The sequence below is a fragment of the Suncus etruscus genome, chromosome 15 (assembly GCF_024139225.1).
Source record: "Suncus etruscus isolate mSunEtr1 chromosome 15, mSunEtr1.pri.cur, whole genome shotgun sequence".
NCBI classification, from domain to species: Eukaryota; Metazoa; Chordata; class Mammalia; order Eulipotyphla; family Soricidae; genus Suncus; species Suncus etruscus.
The window spans coordinates 80,859,341-80,868,290 of record NC_064862.1 but is presented as its reverse complement, the minus strand read 5'-3'; the positions used below and the strand labels follow the sequence as shown (position 1 = coordinate 80,868,290).

At 45.4% G+C, this 8,950-nt stretch overlaps 1 pseudogene; it reads right to left on the bottom strand.

The window, feature by feature from the left end:
- Positions 1-6,189: 6,189 nt before the first annotated feature.
- On the bottom strand, positions 6,190-8,138 carry LOC126030014 (protein C1orf43 homolog; annotated as a pseudogene).
- Between the last annotated feature and the right edge of the window lie 812 nt (positions 8,139-8,950).

The window sequence follows — 8,950 nt, the reverse complement described above, 5'->3', positions numbered from 1 at the left end:
CCGAGCATGCCAGGAGCCATTTCTGAGCGCAAAGCCAGGAGTATCCCCTGGGCGCTGCTGGGTGTGAACTGCCCCAAAAGTTATTTCCCTCAGGTTATTAAAATGATGCATCTCAATGAGCATAGCCCATACACCCCTGAATCATTGGCCATCTACGGAAACGACCATAATTGTCTACAACAGTGGTCCTCAAACTATGGCCTGCGGGCCACATATTGTATTTGTATCTGTTTTGTGTCTTCATTGCAAAATAAGATATATGCAGTGTGCATAAGAATTCGTTCATAAGTTTTGTTTATACTATAGTCAGACCCTCCAATGGTGTGATGGACAGTGAACTGGCCCCCTATTTAAAAAGTTTGAGGACCATTGGTCTACAACATCGCTAGAAGCAAACCTCTACCAGGAAACACCTGCCGCTACACTGGCATTGAAGTACCGCAAGGAGTGTTCTCTTTGGGGGGGGGGGTTTGGGCCACACCAGGCGACGCTCAGGGGTTACTCCTGGCTATGCACTCAGAAGTCGCTCCTGCCTTGGGGAACTATATGGGACGCCAGAGGATTGAACCCCATTCCTTCCTAGGCTAGCCCTGGCAGGGCAGATGCCTTACCTCTAGTGCCACCGCCCTGGCCCCAGGAGTGTTCTCTTAACACCCAGAAGGCTCAGCCACAGCAACAACCTGCCTGCAGGGCAGGACACTCTGCATCTAATGGTGAGGTGAAAGAAGATCCTCCACATCAGCCTGAATTCGATGAAGGAAATGCACGGAAACCAGAATCTTTATCTACAAGAACCTGACACCAACAGCTAATGTGCGAAAATGTTTCACCAGGAACAGAAAAATGACTCAGGGATTAGGCAGCCTGGTATGCCTGGAGTGCAGAGTCGGTCTGATGCCAGAAAACTTCAATGATAAGGTCTCCTTGTATTTAGGCCAAGGCTTTCTCCCCATTTTCTTCATATTTTGTTGGGCCTATGCAAACAACAACTATTGCCACCCTCACACCGTTATTACTGTATTTTTTTTAAACTCTTATGCTTTTTTTTTGGGGGGGGCCACACCCAGCGGTGCTCAGGGGTTACTCCTGGCTGTCTGCTCTGAAATAGCTCCTGGCAGGCACGGGGGACCATATGGGACATCGGGATTCAAACTAACCACCTTTGGTCCTGGATCGGCCGCTTTGCTATCTCTCCAGGCCCTCTTATGCTTTTTTTTTTTTTTTAAAGAAGAGCTTACTAAACTTTCTGCTGGAACTTTAATGCATTCATTGTGATTCAATAATTTTTTGTTTGTTTTTAGTGATTCAATAATTTTAAAACATATACTTGCTACTGAACGTTTTTTTCTTTTCTTCTCTTCCATCTCTTTCGTTTTTCTTTTAATTTTCTATTGTTTTAAATCATGTTGCTCTTGGTCTTCCTAAAACAAATGTATTATGATCAGTTATGTCAACTATGTAATATATTTTCTTTAAATAAATTAAATATAAAAGATAAAAATTTGGAGAGATAGCCTGGAGATAATGCATCTGCCTTCCATGTGGAAGGAGGGTGGTTCGAATCCTGGCATCCCAATGGTTCCCCTACCCCCACCCCGCCCCGAGCCTGCCAGGGGCGATTTCTGAGCATAAAGCCAGGAGTAACCCCTGAACGCTGCCAGGTGTGACCCAAAAACCAAAAAAATAAATTAAATAAAATTATGCATCTGATTTTCAAAATGATTTCAATTTCCAAAGATTCAGGGAAATTGTGATACGAGGGTTCCATGACATCAAAAAATAAACATACCTGCCTTGACTTGCACTTTCTTCCTGTGTCCACAAAACTATGTTTATCTTATCTTGCTTTTCATTAAGTGTACATTGTGACAGAATGGGCAGAAATGGGCCACTGTAGCACCTTCACAGCAAAACGTACTTTGAGTAGACAGCTATGTCTCATTCAAAGATCCATCTGTTGGGTGACAGCAGCAGATTCCTTAGTATGGAAATCCTAGGACCCCTGTCTGGAGTGACAGCAAGGAGAGAAGGCTTCTTTATTATGGTCACAGCAGTGTAAGCCCTGTGTTTCGGCAAAGTGTTCTCAAGAGGAATACTCTGTGACTGGGTCTCTGAATGTTTTTATGAGGAAGAGTATGAATAGATTTGGGAAAATGTATATCTTATTGGAGAGATGGGAGAAATCCTGGGATCAAATGCTTCCTAAATGGTAGGAATCCAATAATCCCTTAATGTTTCTGCAGGCCATCACCCATATCTCTATTTTATCAAGAAAATTAAAATTGCTTTATGCTTTTAGCAGTAAAACTCAGGATCGTATGGGGTTGATCATCATATGGGATGAGTCATATGATCCAGCTATACCACTCCTAGGGATATACTCTAGGAACACATAAAACAGTACAAAAATGCCTTCTGCACACCTATATTCATTACAGCACTATTTACAATAGCCAGAATATGGAAACAACTAAGATACCCTTCAACAGATGATTGGTTAAAGAAACTGTGATATATATGCAATGCAACCATCAGAGGAAAGGAAGTCATGGATTTTTCATATACATGTATGGACATGAAAATTATTAGGCTGAGTAAAATAAGACAGAGGGAGAGAGATAGACACAGAATAGTCTCACACATCCATGGGATTTCAGAAAATTAAAAGACTTTATTGTAATAATGCTCAGAGATAATAGAGATAAGGGCTGGAAGGACCAGCTCACAATATAAAGCTCACCACTAACAGTGGTTAGTTCAGTTAGTGAAATAAGTACACTGACAACTATTATGACAATGTTAGTGAGTGAAATAGAATGACTATCTCGAATACGCTGCAGAGGTCCAAGGCAGCCAGGGCCCAGTGTTAAAAGGCTCATAGGGGCCTGTGGGGCCTGTCTGGTGGGTCTTTTATTTATTTTTAAGTTTTTGGGTCACATCTGGCTATGTTCAGGGATTACTCCTGGCTCTGGATTCCAAAATTGCCCCTGTGCCAGAGAGACAGCACAGAGGTAGGGCATTTGCCTTGCAAACCGAAGGATGGTTGTTCGAATCCTGGCATCCCATATGGTCCCTCGAGCTGCCAGGAATGATTTCTGAGCATAGAGCCAGGAGTACCGCCTGAGCACTACCAGGTGTGACCCCCCCGAAAGGAAGGAAGGAAGGAAGGAAGGAAGGAAAAAGAAAGAAAAAGAAAGAAAGAAAGAAAGAAAGAAAGAAAGAAAGAAAGAAAGAAAGAAAGAAAGAAAGAAAGAAAGAAAGAAAGAAAGAAAGAAAGAAAGAAAAGAGAGAGAGAAAGAAAGAGAGAGAAAGAAAGAAAGAGAAGAAAGAAAGAGAGAGAGAAAGAGAGAGAGAGAAAGAAAGAAAGAAGAAAGAAAGAAAGAAAGAAAGAAAGAAAGAAAGAAAGAAAAAGAAAGAAAGAAAGAAAGAAAAAGAAAGAAAGAAAGAAAGACAGGAGGAGATGGTGAGCATCAATGACTATGCCCACTGATATGCTCAAATATTGCTCCCACTTAGAAGGCTTCAAACCTTCACCACCATTGCTGTCTTAATATAAATTAATGAGTCCTTTTGTTAGTAGATGGTACTGAGGTCTTTCTCAGCTAGGCCTGGCTCCCACAGCCACTATGATCTGGCAGGTCTGAAGGTTGCAGGATGAGGGCAGAGAGATTCACAAAGCAGTCAGATGAAGTTCCGGGAGTCAGCCAGCTTTATTTATGGTCCCAACCTAAATACATTTACTCACAATGACTTCTATACTTCTATAAGCAGCTACTTCTCTACTCCTTCTGGCTCTCTCAGCCTCTGTCTCCCTTCAGCTGCTTTTTCCAAGCTTCCTTGCAGACTAACTCCCCTTGCTGAAGCTAAAGCTGCTGTATCTTTAATGATACTCAATTGCTGATGCTGAGTGTGATGCTGAATTTCTCTGTTGAATCTTGTCGTTGATTCTCGCTTCTGTCCATTCTCATTTCTGCCACACTTCCCACTCTAACTCTCATTCTTATCCCGTCTCTCCCCTGTGCAGACTCCTCTACCCGCCCATTCCAGGTGTGGGCAATTCTGAACATTCAGGTGGGATAATAAGAAGTTGGGGGAGGAGATCCCCACATTCTCCACCTTTTTTGTATTATTACAGAAGCATTATTGATAAGTCTAGAACAGTGGTCCTCAAACTATGGCCTGCAGGCCACATATTGTATTTGTATCTGTTTTGTTTTTTCATTGCAAAATAAGATATATGCAGTGTGCATAAGAATTCGTTCATAAGTTTTTTTTTTTTTACTATAGTCAGACCCTCCAATGGTCTGAGGGACAGTGAACTGGCCCCTGTTTAAAAAGTTTGAGGACCCCTGGTCTAGAACATCCAAGTTTCTTTTCATAAGCTTCTATAAACAAAATCACAAGAAGATGTCTGCAGATACTACAGTTTGGAAATAAGATGCTACCTAAGATACACAATATACCATAGTAATTTAGAAACATTCACCAGGATAGCTGAGAACTTTCAAAACTCTAACATACATTTCCCAGAACTGTGGAAACAACTATTAAAGTTTGGTACAAATTTTTCTGTTTGCATGGGGCTTAGAACAAAACAGTAAAATACATACAGATAAAACACAATTTAACCAGCAATATAATGAGTGATGAAAATAGGGTTAAGAGATTAGCCTAAGAGAAAGTTAAATTTATGGAGGTAACCCAGGTACTTGAAATTCTGAGAAGTGCTTCTCCTTTGTTGGTCTTCAGCTGGTCTAGATCTCCCATCTTCTCCATCATCACCTTTTGTGTTAGGCTGGTGGGGTCTCTTTGATAATCTGCTGCAAGTTAGGTTCCAACGTCCTCACAAAAGGCACATTTCATAGAGGAAATATGGTAGACAATATGGTAGACAATTCCCCCTGCCAGGCTTCTTGAACCCTTGGCTCTTCTCCAGAGTCTTCAGGGGCCTCTCTGCATCTCCTTCCCATAAGAGCACAAGATTAAGGGAGAGAGAACTGCAGTCCATGGGGTAGAGGGGGGAAAGCAGGACATGAGGGAGGAGCAGTGTTGGGTGTCCAGTGTGGTGCCTTGTCTAGCCTCAGTGTTCCCCTGTCCAACTGATCTGGTCCTTGGAACCAATCCTCATTCTGAAGTTATGGATCCGGCTTGGCCCCTTCACTTTCCACATTGTTCCAACATGCATGGCAAACACTCACGTTGGAATCTTCTGGGGATGTTGGATAAGACTCGTGTGAGATAAATACCACGTCTCCCTCAGATTGTCAAGGTAAGGATTGTCACTAATGTGGATATCCCAGGGTGAACCCTCTCTAGGGTGCCATTTCCCTCTCCAAGAAAAGTGAACAAGCTCCAGTTTGTTCCAACCGGCTTTCCAAAGGATCACTAGATGCCCACACCACCTTCTCCAACTCAGAGAAAGTTCTCACATGAATTTTTGTTATTCAAGCTGGCTAGGATGGGGAAAGAGCCAGATGAGGCAATGGGAAACACCTTTTTAACATGTAACCCAAAGGAACCAATCGAGAGACATCTAATCAGAAGGCAATATGAGGACCAATCCAAAAGCCTCTTATCACAGAAAAAGAAAAACCAGGTAGTACCAATGATGTCTGTAACTCAAATTTGGGGTTATTTGGAAAAGGGAATGTGACTTAGAGGCTACTCCTGGGCCAATGCTTGGGGGTTGCCTCTGGTGATTCTTGAAGAACCATGTGCTTGCAGGGATGATTAAACATGGTCCTCCTGTATCCAAAACATTCCCTCCCAGATTTCAGATCTATCTCAGGTTCATGAGAGTCTATTAAGTAGGACCCATATCCACGATGCTTCAGTGTGCTGCTTGAGAGCCAGACCCAGTGATGCCGACTGGGTCATGTGATGAGTCTGATGGAATCTAGGGCCTCATGCATAAGAGGCATGCATGCTACCACTGAGCTAAATCCCTACTCCTAATAAGAACTTACAAGTAAAACAATTACCTTATCATTGACATTTAAAAAATATGAATTCAAGTCTAAGAGAAAATACCAAGTCAAATCAACAAAGATCTGAAACGTGCCCTAAGAAAGAGTTGGTGAAAAGTTATAGTTATGGACAGTGGAAAATTTGATGAAGCCAGTCTAGGTTAGTCAGGCAGCAGAGTGCAATCCGTTTGGATCCATTCACTGTAAGAAGTCTGTAGTTACATCACAGAGTACTCTCCACTGTGTTATAGTGGTCCTTAAAACTATCCCATTGGAGCAAGTGCTTGGCACATTTGGTCTTTTGACTGAAGGGAAGGTACATCACCTGGATGGTTGTTGGGGGAGACATCAGGAGACTGGGTCAGATATTTGGCTGCCGATTGGTGCTGTGTGTGAGAGTTTCCACTAGGTGCTTTGATCACAGTGGCCAGCTCGCCGAGGGCCTCATTATAGCACAGGATCTCCCTGTGGCCAAAGACCTTTGTTCCGTCATGAGCTGTCTCATAGCCATCCAGCAGGGTATCAATGTGGGCTTTGCACACGCCCTTGAAAGGTTTAGTGGTGCGGTGAAGATTTAGCAGGTAGGGTGGAGATAGGATTTAAAACATATATTGATTAAAACATAGCAATAACAGAATCTATATATGTAGAAGAATAGCGTTAGGAAAAAGCATGTTTAAAATATAGTAATCAAGGCTTAGCAATAACTTGTAATGGTTAATCCATTGTAATGCTTGTCATGCTCAATCCAGACTCCTGTTCAAGTTAAACTCTTGCTAAAGTTCTGATATTTGTCCACACCCACTTTATCATAAGGTGTGTGATGTGACAACAGAATGTTCCTGGCACGGGGTGCGAGAATGACAAAAGACAATCAAATCAATTCATCAAACCTTTGGCCAAATGAGCACCTCATGTTAGCAACGTGGTAACGAAGTTACACAAGAATCCGCTTGGAAACACCCCTGGAACCTTGAGCCGTATTTGGAGAAGGAAGCTAAATTGAACTCTTGGTTGGACATTGCCTCCCCCACTACCTATAGCCCAAATCCTAGCAATGCTAGAAACAAATTCAAAAATCCCCCTGGAAACCCTCCCGGAACCCTGAGTCGTATTTGGAAGAAGAAACTCTTGATTGGACATTGCCTTTCCCCTACAGCCTAAACCCTATAAAAACCCCTCTTGCTTTGCTGTTCGGGGCTCCGGTCCTCTGTCTCTCTGTCTCTGTCTCTGTCTCTCTCTCTCTCTCTCTTTTTTTTTTTTTTTTTTGGTTTTTGGGCCACACCCGGAGGTGCTCAGGGATTACTCCTGGCTGTCTGCTCAGAAATAGCTCCTGGCAGGCACGGGGGGACCATATGGGACACCGGGATTCGAACCAACCACCTTTGGTCCTGGATCGGCTGCTTGCAAGGCAAACTCCGCTGTGATATCTCTCCGGGCCCCCGGTCCTCTGTCTCTTGACATGATCGCAACCCTGGCTAGTCAGTCAATAAACCTGCCCTTGCTAATTGCATTCTTCGAGTTGTCGTGGTCTGTAATCGAGTGGTGGGCCAGCACGGACCCTTACAGTTAGGAGCAAAAATTCTTGTCCATGAAAGAAGAGGACACTGGCTTTCAACATGAAATGGCATATCAGAGGCATTGATGGCAATGAAAGCTTTCATTCTGTATAAATCGTTGGAGCCATCCCGATTTCCCTGGGTTCCAGCTCTAACAATCTCGCATCATCCTCTGCAAGAGGCTGAGATTCATCCTTGGGATCTTGAACCTGGGATAGTTGGGTATCAGTCTCGTCTTTCAAGTCCTTGTGGCCCATGGGGATGCAAGGGCCCCTCCTGACTGACTTCATTGCAAAGTGCAGGACCTGCCTCTTGAGAAGATGCACAGCAGCACAAGCACCAGCTCCACCCAGCACTACAATGTTCACGCTGGCCAGCGAGGCCATGACCCAACCCACCCTCGATGCCTGGCTCTGCTCTCTCTGGACCCGGCTCCCCCGGAGCTCCTCAGGGAGGTCGCCCAGGGCAACGTCCAGGACTCTGCCTGAAGACCAGGTGATGCCAAAGGCTGGGAAAAGCACTTGGTTTGGGTTTGTTGGGTGGAGTTTGCGATGTTGCTGTACAGTGTGTCCCTCCTCTCTCAAGCCTCACAATCGCCCCCTCCCTTGGCCATGTTGCTCCCCAGGGTTCAGGACACGCATGTGAGTCCAGCAGGTGACATTCCCCTCCAAGCCCAAGGGGCCAGTCCCAGCACCTGGCCCTTTAAGACGAGGCTGTGACATCACTGCATCCAGGGCTTTGTGTGCTGTGACATCACCCCAGCATCTGGGGCTTTGTCTCCGGAGCCGGAAGCGCCCACGGGCAGCCCTTGTGGAGTCGGCTGGTGGTTGGCGGTTCCCTTGGCCCTTGGGAGTCTGGAGGGCGACTCTGACTCTCGCCTGGCCGAGGGGCCTCTTGAGCCTGGAGCCCCAGGGTCTCGGTGAGTGGTGGGGGAGCCATGGGTAGGTTCAGTGGCGGCCCCAGTGTCGGGAGAGTCTGAGGAAGTGGAAAGACAGTTGGATCCCGTGGGTCCATGCCTGGGGATGAATCGGGGTCACCTGCAGGGACCAGGAGGTCAGGGAAGGGGCCGTGGGAGTCCGACTGTCTTGTAGCTCCAGCCCCATAAATATTGGGATGTTTCTAGAGTTCATCTCTGGGGACCACCCTTGGGGTACTTGGCTCTGGCTCAGGGATCACTCCAGGCAGGCCCAGGGGACCTCACAGGGTTTTGGGGATCGACTCAGGTGGACAGGGCGATACTTTGTAAAGGTTTGATTTGGGGATGGGGGATTGTGTGAAATATAGTAATTTGGGGTGAGTGGAGACTTGGGTCTCAACCCCCGGGGCTCAGGGGCACTTGAGTCCTGTCCAGTGCATGACTTGGGCCATCACCTGATGGGCAAAAGCCCTCCTGAGTGTTCTCTAGTCTCCTCTCCCGAGATCTTT